This window comes from Dermacentor silvarum, chromosome 7, assembly GCF_013339745.2.
Source record: "Dermacentor silvarum isolate Dsil-2018 chromosome 7, BIME_Dsil_1.4, whole genome shotgun sequence".
NCBI lineage: Eukaryota > Metazoa > Arthropoda > Arachnida > Ixodida > Ixodidae > Dermacentor > Dermacentor silvarum.
Window position 1 is genome coordinate 65,399,658 of NC_051160.1, and position 15,000 is coordinate 65,414,657.

The 15,000-nt window shown below is 49.9% G+C and overlaps 16 non-coding genes across 16 annotated transcripts; all 16 read left to right on the top strand.

Moving 5' to 3' along the window:
• The first annotated feature begins 111 nt into the window (after positions 1 to 111).
• On the top strand, positions 112 to 193 carry Trnas-gcu (transfer RNA serine (anticodon GCU)). Its single transcript has one exon. It is a non-coding gene; the product is annotated as a tRNA-Ser (tRNA).
• A 91-nt stretch (positions 194 to 284) lies between these two features.
• On the top strand, positions 285 to 367 carry Trnas-gcu (transfer RNA serine (anticodon GCU)). Its single transcript has one exon. It is a non-coding gene; the product is annotated as a tRNA-Ser (tRNA).
• Positions 368 to 459: 92 nt separating this feature from the next.
• On the top strand, positions 460 to 541 carry Trnas-gcu (transfer RNA serine (anticodon GCU)). Its single transcript has one exon. It is a non-coding gene; the product is annotated as a tRNA-Ser (tRNA).
• Positions 542 to 635: 94 nt separating this feature from the next.
• Positions 636 to 718, top strand: Trnas-gcu (transfer RNA serine (anticodon GCU)). Its single transcript has one exon. It is a non-coding gene; the product is annotated as a tRNA-Ser (tRNA).
• An 88-nt stretch (positions 719 to 806) lies between these two features.
• On the top strand, positions 807 to 887 carry Trnas-gcu (transfer RNA serine (anticodon GCU)). Its single transcript has one exon. It is a non-coding gene; the product is annotated as a tRNA-Ser (tRNA).
• An 88-nt stretch (positions 888 to 975) lies between these two features.
• Trnas-gcu (transfer RNA serine (anticodon GCU)) lies at positions 976 to 1,057 on the top strand. Its single transcript has one exon. It is a non-coding gene; the product is annotated as a tRNA-Ser (tRNA).
• Positions 1,058 to 1,149: 92 nt separating this feature from the next.
• On the top strand, positions 1,150 to 1,231 carry Trnas-gcu (transfer RNA serine (anticodon GCU)). The gene has a single exon. It is a non-coding gene; the product is annotated as a tRNA-Ser (tRNA).
• An 89-nt stretch (positions 1,232 to 1,320) lies between these two features.
• On the top strand, positions 1,321 to 1,402 carry Trnas-gcu (transfer RNA serine (anticodon GCU)). Its single transcript has one exon. It is a non-coding gene; the product is annotated as a tRNA-Ser (tRNA).
• A 91-nt stretch (positions 1,403 to 1,493) lies between these two features.
• Trnas-gcu (transfer RNA serine (anticodon GCU)) lies at positions 1,494 to 1,575 on the top strand. Its single transcript has one exon. It is a non-coding gene; the product is annotated as a tRNA-Ser (tRNA).
• A 93-nt stretch (positions 1,576 to 1,668) lies between these two features.
• Trnas-gcu (transfer RNA serine (anticodon GCU)) lies at positions 1,669 to 1,750 on the top strand. The gene has a single exon. It is a non-coding gene; the product is annotated as a tRNA-Ser (tRNA).
• Positions 1,751 to 8,457: 6,707 nt separating this feature from the next.
• On the top strand, positions 8,458 to 8,539 carry Trnas-gcu (transfer RNA serine (anticodon GCU)). Its single transcript has one exon. It is a non-coding gene; the product is annotated as a tRNA-Ser (tRNA).
• A 93-nt stretch (positions 8,540 to 8,632) lies between these two features.
• Positions 8,633 to 8,714, top strand: Trnas-gcu (transfer RNA serine (anticodon GCU)). Its single transcript has one exon. It is a non-coding gene; the product is annotated as a tRNA-Ser (tRNA).
• A 92-nt stretch (positions 8,715 to 8,806) lies between these two features.
• On the top strand, positions 8,807 to 8,888 carry Trnas-gcu (transfer RNA serine (anticodon GCU)). The gene has a single exon. It is a non-coding gene; the product is annotated as a tRNA-Ser (tRNA).
• Positions 8,889 to 8,981: 93 nt separating this feature from the next.
• Trnas-gcu (transfer RNA serine (anticodon GCU)) lies at positions 8,982 to 9,063 on the top strand. The gene has a single exon. It is a non-coding gene; the product is annotated as a tRNA-Ser (tRNA).
• Positions 9,064 to 9,155: 92 nt separating this feature from the next.
• On the top strand, positions 9,156 to 9,237 carry Trnas-gcu (transfer RNA serine (anticodon GCU)). Its single transcript has one exon. It is a non-coding gene; the product is annotated as a tRNA-Ser (tRNA).
• Positions 9,238 to 9,330: 93 nt separating this feature from the next.
• On the top strand, positions 9,331 to 9,412 carry Trnas-gcu (transfer RNA serine (anticodon GCU)). The gene has a single exon. It is a non-coding gene; the product is annotated as a tRNA-Ser (tRNA).
• The last annotated feature ends 5,588 nt before the right edge of the window (positions 9,413 to 15,000 follow it).

Consider the following 15,000-nt stretch of genomic DNA (forward strand, 5'->3'; position numbering starts at 1 on the left):
CGAACCACCCTCGTCGCTCCCGTTGTGCTTTTTTTTTCTGAAAAATATGGTTAGCTCATGGCGCAGTAATGTGCGATTGACTGAGTGCTTCTGAGCGAGTACATCACACGCGGCGAGGTGGCCGAGTGGTTAAGGCGATGGACTGCTAATCCATTGGGCTCTGCCAGCGTGGGTTCGAATCCCACCCTCGTCGCTCCTTTTGTGCTTTTTTTTCCTGAAAATGTGCTTAGCTCATGGCGCAGATGTACGATTGACTGAGTGCTTCTGAGCTGTACTCACACGCGGGCGAGGTGGCCGAAGTGGTTAAGGCGATGGACTGCTAATCCATTGGGCTCTGCCCGCGTGGGTTCGAATCCCACCCTCGTCGCTCCTTTTGTGCTTTTTTTTCTGAAAAATGTGCTTAGCTCATGGCGCAGATGTGCGATTGACTGAGTGCTTCTGAGCGGTACATCACACGCGGGCGAGGTGGCCGAGTGTTAAGGCGATGGACTGCTAATCCATTGGGCCTCTGCCCGCGTGGGTTCGAATCCCACCCTCGTCGCTCCTTTTGTGCTTTTTTTTCTGAAAAAATGTGCTTAGCTCATGGCGCAGAGTATGCGATTGACTGAGTGCTTCTGAGCGGTACATCACACGCGGGCGAGGTGGCCGAGTGGTTAAGGCGATGGACTGCTAATTCCATTGGGCTCTGCCCGCGTGGGTTCGAATCCCACCCTCGTCGCTCCTTTGTGCTTTTTTTCCTGAAAAATGTGCTTAGCTCATGGCGGAAGATGTACGATTGAGTGCTTCTGAGCTGTACATCACACGCGGGCGAGGTGGCCGAGTGGTTAAGGCGATGGACTGCTAATCATTGGGCTCTGCCCGCGTGGGTTCGAATCCCACCCTCGTCGCTCCTTTTGTGCTTTTTTTCCTGAAAAATGTGCTTAGCTCATGGCGAAGATGTACGATTGAGTGCTTCTGAGCTGTACATCACACGCGGGCGAGGTGGCCGAGTGGTTAAGGCGATGGACTGCTAATCCATTGGGCTCTGCCCGCGTGGGTTCGAATCCCACCCTCGTCGCTCCTTTTGTGCTTTTTTTCCTGAAAAATACGCTTAGCTCATGGCGCAGATGTGCGATTGACTGAGTGCTTCTGAGCTGTACATCACACGCGGGCGAGGTGGCCGAGTGGTTAAGGCGATGGACTGCTAATCCATTGGGCTCTGCCCGCGTGGGTTCGAATCCCACCCTCGTCGCTCCTTTTGTGCTTTTTTTTCCTGAAAAATGTGCTTAGCTCATGGCGAAGATGTACGATTGAGTGCTTCTGAGCTGTACATCACACGCGGGCGAGGTGGCCGAGTGGTTAAGGCGATGGACTGCTAATCCATTGGGCTCTGCCCGCGTGGGTTCGAATCCCACCCTCGTCGCTCCTTTCGTGCTTTTTTTCCTGAAAAATGTGCTTAGCTCATGGCGAAGATGTACGATTGACTAGTGCTTCTGAGCTGTACATCACACGCGGGCGAGGTGGCCGAGTGGTTAAGGCGATGGACTGCTAATCCATTGGGCTCTGCCCGCGTGGGTTCGAATCCCACCCTCGTCGCTCCTTTTGTGCTTTTTTTTTCTGAAAAATGTGCTTAGCTCATGGCGCAGATATGCGATTGACTGAGTGCTTCTGAGCGGTACATCACACGCGGGCGAGGTGGCCGAGTGGTTAAGGCGATGGACTGCTAATCCATTGGGCTCTGCCCGCGTGGGTTCGAATCCCACCCTCGTCGCTCCTTTTGTGCTTTTTTTTCCTGTAAAATATGCTTAGCTCATGGCGCAGATGTGCGATTGACTGAGTGCTTCTGAGTGGTAAATCACATGCGGGCGAGGTGGCCGAGGGAGCGATTCTGCTTCCGGCCACCCAACGTGACGGACGTGTGATGACGGGCTCCGTAGGAGCGGCTTCAGCGGCCATGTCTGGCCGCGGTAACAGGGCTACCGAAGAGGAAAGTTCATACCCGCTTGTTTTGCCAGGACTGCCTACAGGGCGTTTTGTTGTAAATACTATTTTTTTGCACGCCGATATCAGGACCCGCCCGTATCGGGTCGAGGATTTCCGGGACATGTTAGCTCAGCATGAGCTGCTCGCCGATGTTATCGCCCTGGGGGCGTATCGGATGAGCCACGTCTGGGCCGTTACTTTTAAGGATTCTGAAGCGGTAACGAAGATTGTCAGCGTCGGTGAGCTACATGTGAAAGGAAACCGCTGTCTGGTGATTGATCCGGCGAACCAGGACGTGCGACTCAAGCTTCACTGGCTGCTACACAACGTGCCGGACGAAGACGTACGAGCCGCCTTTGCGTCATACGGGAAAGTCACCGAAGTTTCCCGGGAGCGTTGGCGGGTGCGGGGTATGTCAGAGAAGGGCTCCACAGCGAGGCTCGTCACACTTAAGCTGAAAGCTGGCGTGAAGCTCGACGACTTGCCGCACCAGCTCAACGTTAGCGGTGAGTTGGCGCTCGTCGTCGTACCAGGCAGGCCTCCGTTATGCCTTCGCTGTCGTAATACCGGCCACATCCGTAAAGATTGTCGGGTCCCACGTTGCGGAGCCTGCCGACGGTTCGGCCACGAAGAGGCACAGTGTGCCTGCACTTATGCGAGCATCGCTGGCCCCGGTACAAGTGAAGACTCGTCTGAGCTGCTAATGGACGAGGCGGACGCGGAGGATGCAGCCCGTGAAACTGGGCAACCAGCGACGCGGGATAGGCCTACGTTGACGCCACTGACGAAGCAGAGTGCGACGACGTCCAATGCAGTAGCGGCGGCCGTACAAGTGCAACGTGAGGTTCAGCCGGAATACGACGGCACGCTAGAGGATAAGATGACAGCTGCGGACAAAACTCCTGACAACGTGGAGCCTAGGAACCTCGAGACCATGGATTTCAGCCAGGAGGCTGCCGCCCTGACAGCTGGGAAGCGCTCCCACGAGGAGTTCGTCGGTAAAAAGCAAGAGCCGGGTGGTGGCAGTGACGAGCCGCCGCCGAAAACCCCAGGAATTCGGCGCTCTACTTTAAAACCGCGGCCCAACTTAGCGGCCGAGACACGGCAGGCGGACAAATCGCCTCCGTAGTCTTGCAGTGTATTCATGTGCGTGTGTGAGTGGGTGCGTGTGTGTTTCTTCCCCGGTTGTGGCGGCAAGTATATCCACTAGACGGTGTGCACTGGTCTGGAACTGCCGACAAAGGAATGGCTGCCGGTTTTCCCGACGCCTGCACACGGACTCGAGGAATGGCGACGCCGTACAGTGCTCACTGTGGAATCAAGTATGGTGTGCAATGTATGTCACCGGTCTTTTTTCCTAGCGCATGGCGACGAAACTTAACGTAGCAACACGCGTAGCGACTCTCAATGTCAGGGGCCTTGGCGCTCGAAGGCGTCAATGTCAACTTAATCGTCTTCTCGCTGACAACGATCTGGACATTGTAGCCGTCCAAGAGACGAAGATCGACAGCGAGGAATTTGCTGAGCGTATGGTGTCCACCTTTCGTGCACACTTCAATGTCTGTGTTTGCCATTCTGTTGGAACATCGGGTGGGTGCGTCCTGTTTCTCCGCAATAGTTTAGGCATTATCGTGGAGTCAATTTTTTTCTTGCCCAAGTGGTCGCCTTCTCGTCGTAGACTTTTCCTTTTCGAAGTTGTGTTGGCGCATTATATGCGTGTATTCACCAAATTGTTGACTCTGAACGCCGCGATTTTTTTAACCGTCTAGAGTCCTACATTGTTCGTGACAAACTGCTGTTGCTTGTGGGCGATTTCAACTGTGTGTGTGCCGCTGCCGATCGAGTGAAGGGTACGCCTGTGCATGATAGGAGCGCACAATTGTTAAACGGTCTGGTTCGTGACAATAGCTTAGAGGATATTGGCAGCATATTCACTTACGAGAACAGACCGCAATACACACACTTTCAACGAGTTAGCCATGCCAGAGTGGATAGGATTTACGCATCCGTTGAGCTTGTACCCCTTTGCACAGATTACAAAGTTGAACCTGTGGCTTTCAGCGATCATAGCCTGGTGATCGCAAGTTTTGGTGAGAAAGAAAGGACTACGCGCTTCAACTGGAATCTCTGGAAATTCAACGCTAAACTTTTGGAGGACGAGGGATTTGTAAAGAGCATTGCAGATGAGATGCAGAAGCTGCTCGAGGAGCGGCCCAGTATTTTTGCCGTTCAGTGGGAAGATTTCAAGGAGTGGCTAAAAAGTAAAGCCATAGAAAAGAGCTGCTCCAACCGACACAAAGAAAAGCAAGAGGAAAAAGCAGCGCGCGAGCAACTGCAGTTCTTAATAAGCATGGAGAGTACCGAGCCTGGGAAGTATGCGAAAGATATAAGGGATGTGAAAAGCCAGCTTGAAAGAATAGACACTGAAAGGTATAAATCAGCAGTTATACAGTGCAAGAGCACAGAAACTGTGGGCCGGTGAAACACCAACGAAGCGAGCTTTAACAGATGAAAAACGATACGCTTGCCAAAAACAAATCAAGCAGATAAGAAATGGCGATGAAATTTCAAGCGATGCTAATGTAATCCAGCAGGTATTTAAAGAGTACTTCAGCGACCTTCTTGGCCATGCGAGAGAGATGGGTGATGCTTTCTGTTGTGATTTTTTGTCTCTCCTGCCAAGACTTGAGGACGATGTAAAGAAGCGTCTTGAGATGCCCATAACGGAAAACGAAATTGAAACTGCAATAGAAGACCTACAGACTGGTAAAACTCCAGGACCTGATGGGCTTGGTGCCGAGTTTTACAGGACATTTAAGCCTATAGTCGCTCAGTTACTGTTACGAGTATTGACTGAGGCGTATGAGCGAAAGCAAGTACCACTGTCATTCACCACATCGCACATAGTGTTAATCCCAAAAACAGATGACCCAGAGAAGCGTTTGTTGGTGGGGTCCTATCACCCGATCAGCCTCACCAACGTTGATTACAAAATATACATGAAAGTCCTAGCGAAGAGATTACATCACGTGATAACGAAATTGGTTGGACCGCATCAGACTTGCGGAATCAAGGGACGTAGCATTGCCACGAATGTACATATCGCACGTACGGTATTGGAATGCTGTGATGCACTGGGGGATCGGATTGCAATGATGCAACTAGATCTGGCAAAAGCCTTTGATCGCGTGTCACATGATATTATTTTTTGCATACTAGAGCACGCTAACGTAGGACGTGTGATCATAGAAGGTGTCAGAATGGCGTATGCAAACTGCACTACGCGCATTATTGTAAATGGTGACCTTTCAGACAAGCTGGTAGTGCGTTCGTCAGTAAGGCAGGGATGCCCACTGTCGCCCCTTCTGTTTGCGGCATACCTAGAACCACTCTTTTTGGCTGTAATCAAAAGTGAACGCATCTCAGATTTTCGTTTAGAATCAGCGCGTGTCCAAATTCTCGCTTATGTGGACGACATTGCAGTATTCTGTTCGAACAGAGACAGTATTACTGAAGTGATCGGCACGGTTGACGAATTTTGCAAGCAAACGGGGTGTCTGATAAACTGGGATAAGAGCTCTGGTTTTTGGCATGGTGACTGGGAAACGATGCCCGATCATTTCGCGCGACTGCGATGGTCTTGTCTGCCAACGCAGTATCTCGGTGTCCCCCTTCAGTGTTATCGAGAACCAAGTGAATGTTGGAATGAGCAAGTGTCAAGGGCGAGGGAGAAAGCAGATGCATGGCAGGGGAGGCAGTTATCAAAGTTTTCGCGCGCCTCCGTCTGCAACCTTTTCCTTGTATCCAAAATATGGTACATTATGAATGTTTTGTGTGCAACACGGACCAGTATTCAAAAGATGCACCGTGTTTTTGCTGTTTTTATTTGGGCGTCTAACTGGGAGAGAACCAGTCGTACCAACTTGTTTCTTTCTGGTAAGGCGGGGAGGGCTTGGACTTGTGCACTTATTTCTGCGTCAAGTTGTGTCGCGTTTTATATTCCTCCGTGATCAAATGGATACTTTTCTGAGGACTACTATTCAAGTGAGGTTGCAGAGACATCTCCTAGAAATCGTTGTGTCATCGTGTGAGAGTATGTGTGGGGCTATCAGTGGGTATATGCGAGAGGTTGTACTGTCTTTCCGGCTATTGCATGTGCGTTTTTCCATGGAGTATTTGTGCAATGTTTCGAGACGAAACCTGTATAAGAATCTTGTGGACACAATGTTGCCGATTCCTATTTATCGTTTACCTCACCGTGGAGGCCCAGGGCAAGATGTTCTGAACCGAGTTAAAAGAATGCCGGTTAACCCATCCGTGAAATCCTTTTTCTTTAAGTTGCACTCTAACTCACTTCCTGTTAAGACGTGGCTGCATGAAAAGGGAATTTTCGTCCCATGGACAATTAACTGCTTGTTATGCAAAAAGCCTGAGACAGTAGAACATGTGTTCCTTGACTGCTGGGACCCAATTTTCCATTGGGATGTCCTCCAGCGAACAGTCAAAAAAGATTTTCCCCTGGATCCATATGCCATCAGGTTCTTGCCCATCACAAATGAAGCGGAAGTACCATTTGACCTAATCATGCTTTTGGGCCTCCACAGTCTGTGCAAGACGCGAATGCAAGTGCGACATGCAGATGTTAACGTCCGTTCGACGCGCGAAAACTTTATTGAAAGTGTTGTGGCCCTTAGGGAAGTGTATCGAGCGCAAGCTGAACCGCCCGAGTGGATTCCTGTTCTCGATGACTTGGCTGTCATGAAAAGATTTTAATCCCTCCTACGTCAGCCGAAGTAGGCTGATGTTTTTATCATTTGTACTTTTGTTGTTTTGACTGTCAAAATCGGCAATAAAGAAAAAAAAGAGGGGGCCGAGTGGTTAAGGCGATGGACAGATAATCCATTGGGCTCTGCCCGCGTGGGTTCGAATCACACCCTCGTCGCTCCTTTTGTGCTGTTTTTCCTGAAAAAATATGCTTAGCTCATGGCGCAGATGTACGATTCACTGAGTGCTTCTGAGCGATACATCACACACGGGCGAGGTGGCCGAGTAGAAGTCAAGCTCCTGGCATATGCAGATGATATCGCCGTGTGTTGTACAAACAGAGAAAGTGTAACGGAAACAATACGCGTTGTGAAACAGTTTTGTGATGTGACGGGCAGTAAAGTTAACTGGGGTAAATCCCTCGGTTTGTGGCACGGAGAGTGGTCTTCGGCCCCAGACAACTTTGCTAATGTGAGCTGGGTGAAAACCCCTACCAAGTATCTGGGTGTTCCCTTGGACAGTTACAAACATAGCGAGGAATACTGGACGAACCAAATAAAAGAAACAAGAGAGAAAGCAGACAGGTGGAAAGGCATCAACCTGTCCATTTTTGCAAGGGCAACTGTATGCATTATGTTTTTCATTACGAAGTTGTGGTACGTCATGCAGACGTTATTTTGTTCAAGGGTAAACGTACAAAAGTTGCACAGAGTGTTCGCCGTTTTTATCTGGGAATCTAGCTGGGAAAGATGTAGCCGAACAAACCTGTTCAGGCGGGTGAAGGAACGGGGGCCGGGCTTGGCGCATCTTTTTGTACGACAGCTTGTCAATAGATTTTTGTTTTTTCGAGATGTGCGTGATCCATTTCTGCGTACGGTATTACAGCTCAGGTTAAGAGACGCCTTTCCGGCACTCATTGTTAGTACTAATAGTATGCCAGGGGCGATTCGCGGCTATCTTAAAGAAGTAGTCAATAGTGTGCGCTTTCTTTCTGTGCGTTTTTCTTTCGATTATCTTTCTGACGTGAAAAGAAAGACATTATATAAAGATGTATGCGACATTGTATTTCCAGTGCCATTGTACAGAGCTGTATACAGTGGAGGAACAGGACAGGATGTCCTGAAACGGGTGAAAAGAATGGAGGTGCCTACTGGCGTTAAAACATTCTTTTTTAAGCTGCACACAGGAACACTGTCAGTGAAGACATTCATGAAAGAACGTGGCTTCCTTGTACCATGGGGCTCACACTGCTTGATTTTCAAGCAACCTGAAACAGTAGATCATGTGTTCTTGCATTGCTGGGAAGGGGTCTACTTCTGGGACGTCCTAAAACGGACAATCAAGAAGGAGTTTCCGTTGAATCCGCATGGGATCAGGTACCTTGCGATAAAGGATGAGGACGGGGTACCATACGATTTAATCATGCTCCATGGCCTCCACTGTTTATGGCGCGCACGGATGGCTGGGTACCATTGCGACCCAGACGCTAGGCCGGCTCGTATTTATTTTCGAGACAGTATGTCTCGGTTCATTGAAATAAAGAAAACAGAAGAATGTGTACCCGATTGGCTGTCGAGGATGGAACCTCTGACAGCATTAAAAGAATTTTAATTTGACAACGCCAGTACATGTTGGACTGATGGCTTTCATGTTTTCCAATATGTTTTGTAGTTGTGCTTTTTGAGATTTTGTTCTGTTCATTGTCAAAGGCCGGCAATAAATAAAAAAAATGGCGAGGTGGCCGAGTGGTTAAGGCTATGGACTGCTAATTCATTGGGCTCTGCCCGCGTGGGTTCGAATCCCACCCTCGTCGCTCCTTTTGTGCTTTTTTTTCCTGAAAAATATGCTTAGCTCATGGCACAGATGTACGATTGACTGAGTGCTTCTGAGCGATACATCACACGCGGGCGAGGTGGCCGAGTGGTTAAGGCGATGGACTGCTAATCCATTGGGCTCTGCCCGCGTGGGTTCGAATCCCACCCTCGTCGCTCCTTTTGTGCTTTTTTTCCTGAAACACATGCTTAGCTCATGGCACAGATGTACGATTGACTGAGTGCTTCTGAGCGATACATCACACATGGGCGAGGTGGCCGAGTGGTTAAGGCGATGGACTGCTAATTCATTGGGCTCTGCCCGCATGGGTTCGAATCCCACTCTCGTCGCTCCTTTCGTGCTTTTTTTTCCTGAAAAATATGCTTAGCTCATGGCACAGATGTACGATTGACTGAGTGCTTCAGAGCGATACATCACACGTGGGCGAGGTGGCCGAGTGGTTAAGGCGATGGACTGCTAATCCATTGGGCTCTGCCCGCGTGGGTTCGAATCCCACCCTCGTCGCTCCTTTTGTGCTTTTTTTCCTGAAACACATGCTTAGCTCATGGCACAGATGTACGATTGACTGAGTGCTCCTGAGCGATACATCACACACGGGCGAGGTGGCCGAGTGGTTAAGGCGATGGACTGCTAATTCATTGGGCTCTGCCCGCGTGGGTTCGAATCCCACCCTCGTCGCTCCTTTTGTGCTTTTTTTTTCCTGAAAAATATATTAGCTCATGGCACAGATGTAAGATTGACTGAGTGCTTCTGAGCGATACATCACACACGGGTGAGGTGGCCGAGTGGTTAAGGCGATGGACTGCTAATCCATTGGGCTCTGCCCGCGTAGGTTCGAATACCACCCTCGTCGCTCCTTTTGTGCTTTTTTTCCTGAAAAATATGCTTAGCTCTTGGCGCAGATGTACGATTGACTGACTGCTTACGAGTGGGAGGTTATGTGCGGGCGATGCCAAATTAATAAGAGCTACTGTTTGCCCTCACGAGCATCGGAATGAAGATCAATCTGATCAGCAACCTAGACGACAGTTTCAAGTAATCATAATCATTTTTGTAGCGGCGTCAAAAGCAATCGTTGATATTAGCGTGAACAGTCAGCTTAGTGTGGCATTTCACAGGGGCACCCTGAATCTAACAGGGTGAACCTTACAGTCAATTACGATGATGATCCGTTCACACGACTGTCGTCCTTTGACGACACCTTTCTTATACGTACAACCTCCGAAGCACGCTTGATCTTAAACCATGGAGCGGACGCACTAAATTTCTTCAGTGAAGTTGCCGGTAGTCATGTCCGTTCGAGTCATACTGGTTCGCTTGTGCTACTAAGTGTATGTACCACCCATGCTCGTGTGTCTTGTGTTTCATTCTTTTGAGTATGTCAAGCTTATCAGCTGGACTTTCCTACATATCGGCTAAGTAGCCGACAGAAGGCGGCGCTTTATACGTGTAACAAATCAATCAATGCTTGGGCCGTGAGCCTTATTTAGTTGGCTTGTATGGAAGCGTGTTCGGAGAGAAAAAGTTGTCTGGACTGATGGCGCCTATAGATTAAAGAGCGCTGGCGCAAGCCAGAACACACTGCTAGTGCTCTAAGCAGTACTGGGCTATAGTTCGAGGAAAACCAGACCGAAGGCCAGGGGGATTTCCCAACGAAAGACATGACCACCTGCAAAAAATTTGCACCCTTCTCGATACAGCTTAATCCCCAGGAGAGTGCCAAACGGTTTACTTGTTTGCCTATGTAACTGATCATCTGCGGTTTTTCAGCCATCGACTAATTTTGACTGCACACCACCTTCATCTAAACGTGATCGTTCCAGCTAGGAACCGAATGGGTCCACTACCTAGCACTTGTGCTGCATGACGATGTATAGCCACTTAACCGGCAGTGGTAGCTTACAAGATGACCATAGCGTCGTTTATATCTCCACGAGGTCATGGGTTCGGTCACCACTATAAGAGCGGCCGTATTTCGCCGGATATCATTCCGGTGAACTTAGTAGGGAAATACGGGCGCACAAAACATGGACGCAGATTCCTGTTACTGAAAGTCACGAGCGCAAACATGCGTACCCGTATAGGAAAGAGGAAAAAAACGCCGATGGCGTTCGTGTCGTTTTTCTTTCCTAATTCTGTTCGTGTTGTCTAGGGTAGCACTTCTGTACAATAAATAGCTACAAGTTTGCGCAGCTTTATGTCGGTGTACTCGAAAGCACTTGCTTATTGAGTTTGCGGTGTACATTAAATGAAAACTACTGGTCCAAATCAGTTTGCCGGCTTCTGAATTGCGGCATTCCTTAAACAAACTGGGGCTCTTTGACTCCTTTTAGAGACGTTGAAGAAAGGAACGTCGTAGGTTTTTCAAGCTTTCCTTTCTCAAGTAGTTAGCCCATAAAAACCTCGACATCGACCACCACAAGTACTTGAAGCCTCCATTGTAAGTGTATTTTCCAAATTGGGGATAAAAAGAAAATTGGAGAAATTATGTGCCGCACCACTGTGTCCCAGTCACCAACATTTTTTTCCACACAGAATATGAGAGCGGCACAACTTACCTAATATCGTTGTTACCGCGTTTGCCGCCTTACTGAAGCGACATTTGCATGAAACGCAGTCATGATGCAGTTGTGTTAACCTATGCACACCCCTTATTTTGTGTCCTTTTACTTTGACTGACAAGTGTCATCTGACAATTACTAACACGTGATGGTCGATTTTTGTTTAGTTTTTATATTTTTCACAATCTCTTTCTTTTTTTGCTCCATTATCTTGTAAGGCGTCCCAGCTACAATAATGCCTATGGGGCTCCTGCTTTGCCCAGGGGGCGCTGCGAAAATGGTGCTAAAGAGCACCCTCTGTCCTGAAGTGGGTAGTACCAAGCCAGGTCGTCCGCTTCGGAAAGCGCGTTTACAATATGGACCCGCCACTTTCGGTAGTGTTGTACCACGGCTTGCAGCGAATGTCGGCCGCCGAAGATTTTTTCAGGGGTGGCACGCTGCGTAAAGGCAAGAAATTATGCAATGCCGAATACGTGCACGCCGCTCAAGAAATAAGCGGCGAAGTTTTAGCGCGGTGTCAATCGCAAGTTAAGCGAGTCGCGTACGAAGTTGAACTTCAGGTAAGGTTTGCACGCTGCTAGATTCAGGCGCACAAGCGCGAGGAAATGCTTGCTATAAATGAACTCGCAGCAGCGATAAGCAAACATCATGTGTACGGAACTACTCGAGTGCATGACGGTACGCGCCGCGACGGCAGCGATCTTTTAGCATGCCGCGAAAAACGGCGGGCCTCCTGCAATCTTTGTTGACTGCATGTCGCTAGACAAGTAGTTATGCCTGCGCTGTAGTAGTGGCCATCTGTCCCTTTAGTGACTGATAAATAACTGATGCAATCCATATGAGCTCGCAGTAACGCACTACGTGCGAATCGCGCTGCAGCGCGAGCTCGTGCGCTGCTCGCTTAATGTAGCTTTTAATGACAGCGCTCGGACATCGATGTGCTGTGATCAATACTACCTTGCTGGAGGGGGCGCTGCCTCAACGTGCTGGCTTGAGGTCAAGGATGATCACATTTAACTATCAAACCTGTGCTGCTCGTAGTGAGGTAGTGAAGTTATCCAGCGCGCCCGACGCTCCGCTTCGTGAGGCCTTGATGCAAAACGGTAGAATACAATGTTGGGATTTAGGCCTTCTTGCTCGTGACAGCTCACGACGCAGCAGTAACGACGGTCACGCTTTTTCGAGGCTGAGCTAGGTCTCTCCGGATCGGCATCGCCGATTCCTTCTGCTTCCAGCATTACGTCCCATGGCACATGGAGAGTCCGTTTTCGTTTAACTAGGCTGTGGCCAGCTCGCAGCGTGGTCGGCGTGGTCTGTGAGAAGTGACGAGCCTTTTCGACTCGCAACAGGGCAGAAAAAAGTGCGAATCGACGCAAAACTCGGGCTAGAAACGTGCTTCGCCACAGCAAGGGCTCAATACTACCCAAGCTGGTACTACCCAAATAACTGTTCTCGCCGCCACCAGGCGCCGCTACTATACCTCAAAGTCCAGCGCAAGATGCCCATGGGTGCGTGTAGTGATGTTACTACAGAAATTAAATCAGGGTCTCGGCACTCGTTGGATACATGATATTTTGTTAGACGTTTATAAACTGCGCGAAAAAACGAGGACACAAGAAAGAAACACACACGACACCACGAGCGCTCGTGGTGTCAGTGTGGTTTCTTTCTTGTGTCCTCGTTTTTTTCGCGCAGTTTATAAACGTCTAAAAGCTATGAGCCAACTAGCCCGCCAGAACGTCCTACTAAGATACATGATACCATTCCCTTTTACCTCGCCCCCCCCCCCCCCTTCTTGTCGTCCTGTAAAAACGTACCGAAAAAACAAACACTGTACCGTCAATACTATAGAAACATCACATCGGCGTATTCCTATACATACCAACTAACTGTGGCATGTAAAATCTCACCTTTTAGGGACACGAATGCGACCAGAAAGACGATTAGCATGGTCCCCAGTAGCATGAGAAAAGTGCACACCAGGGCCCAGTTCTGCGACCTGAAGTCCGTGAGACATGAGTAGTACAATTGATATAAGAGACATCCTGTTCAATGCGTTAGCAATCTTAGAGTACTTCGCGCAATTTCCGGGTGCTATCAATCTATCTATCTTTGTATGTTATCCCGCCTACCTGGGCAACTGCGTAGTCCGTGGTGGAATGGTAAGCGCACTGGGCTGCTGTGCTAGGTAACATGGTTCGAAACCAACCATCGGACCAATTTGGGTCACTGAATATGTACCAATGTGTACCAGCATGCCGCTGTTCAACGAACCTCTTTCACGATGGGTAGCTGTTGATGCGGGACTGGGTAGGCGCCATTGTTAGAAGAAACTCTTTGACGCCCACTTGGAGCACAGGTTATGTGCCACTCGGTCGGTGCTGGTTTTGAATTAACTTCTTTGATGTCAATTTGGGTATGTGCCTGTAGGTGTGTGTCCCTCTTGAATGAACGTCTTTGATGCTAACTTGGGTAACAAGGTATGTGCCATTGCGAATGTGCCGCTATATAATGACGAACAAGAATCCTCAACTTTATCAGAAGCTTAGCGGAATCGAACCCACGTCACAAGGGTTCCTCAAGGACGGCACGCCGACGCATAAAGCAGGAGACACACGGTACGATTCGGCGTCCGATCCGACGTGCGGCGCCGCATCCTCCGGCATGCGGCATACGACGATTCCGGGCACACGGGACGGGCATCCGAACGAGCGAGCGGCGCCTAAGCTCCGCCCAGATCTTGCGCCCCAGCTTGCATGCTCGGAAAACTTCATGTCCTCGTCGAGAAATACAAAATAAACAACTTTGCGCAATGCGGCTTCGCTTTACGCGAACACTGTCACTAAAATTACGTCTTAGCGAGGGACAAAACACTTCAGAGCGGTGGGTTCTCTACTGACGGCTCCGCCGACAGGCAGCGATACGGCCGGTAGGCCTAGCTCGGCGGACGCCACGGCCGACGGCTCTTGCGATCTAGTCCGAGCTCTTCGAATTGCGCTTATTTTTGCCAACACGATTAACACTATACACGTAGGTTACCCGTAATTAAATACACTTGGATTACTCGACGCCGTCGATGCGAAGGGCAAGCGTGCAAGCTAAGCGAGTAGCCTAGCTCAGACTGTCGATTTGTGCTTGCCGTCTAACTGCGAAATGCTGTCGCATCGCGGCTCCCGGGCGATCTCGCAAGTAGCTGAGTGCTAGTACTAGGCGCGGCTTTGCATAACAGGCACAGGTTCGAGATCATTTTACCGAACTGGTAACTATTTCGTGTCAGAAACGAATTGTAGCAATGCTGTTGCAGCTGGCATGAAAAAAAAAAAGAAGAGGCGGCGAGAAACCGGCCCGCCGGAGCCGCCTCTCTGGAGGAAACGTCACATGCCAGGCGCGCTGTCATTGGCTGCGGCCAAATGACGGTGCGGTTGTCGGACGCGTCGGACGGTGAAAATCTGTCCAGTTTGTCGCACGCCGGGCATCCGATCCGGCGCTTCGGCACGGCAAAACGCCTCGGTTCCGGCTGCCGTTCCGGCGCGTCGGACGCCGGATCGGACTGTGTGTCTCCCGCTTAAGCAGGCTTCGCCACAAATGCACCGGACACATGCCGGCGCATTAGTGCCTTTCACGCTAACGCTTCAGAGAGCTGCGGCATAAATGCACGGGGTATGTGTCGCTCTTCAATCAACATCTCGCCAACTTGGCTCACTGAGTATGTGCTACTGAGTGTGCGGCCAGCGAGGGAACAATTATCAGCGTTCGCAGGCGTCGGTGCGCCAGGCTTCTCGTCTCGGAGACGGACGCACGGACTTCTCTGCAGTGCCACTAGATGACGCCGCGTGCCAAAAAAAAACGCGCGTGAGACAGGAGCTCCGTTGCCGGATGA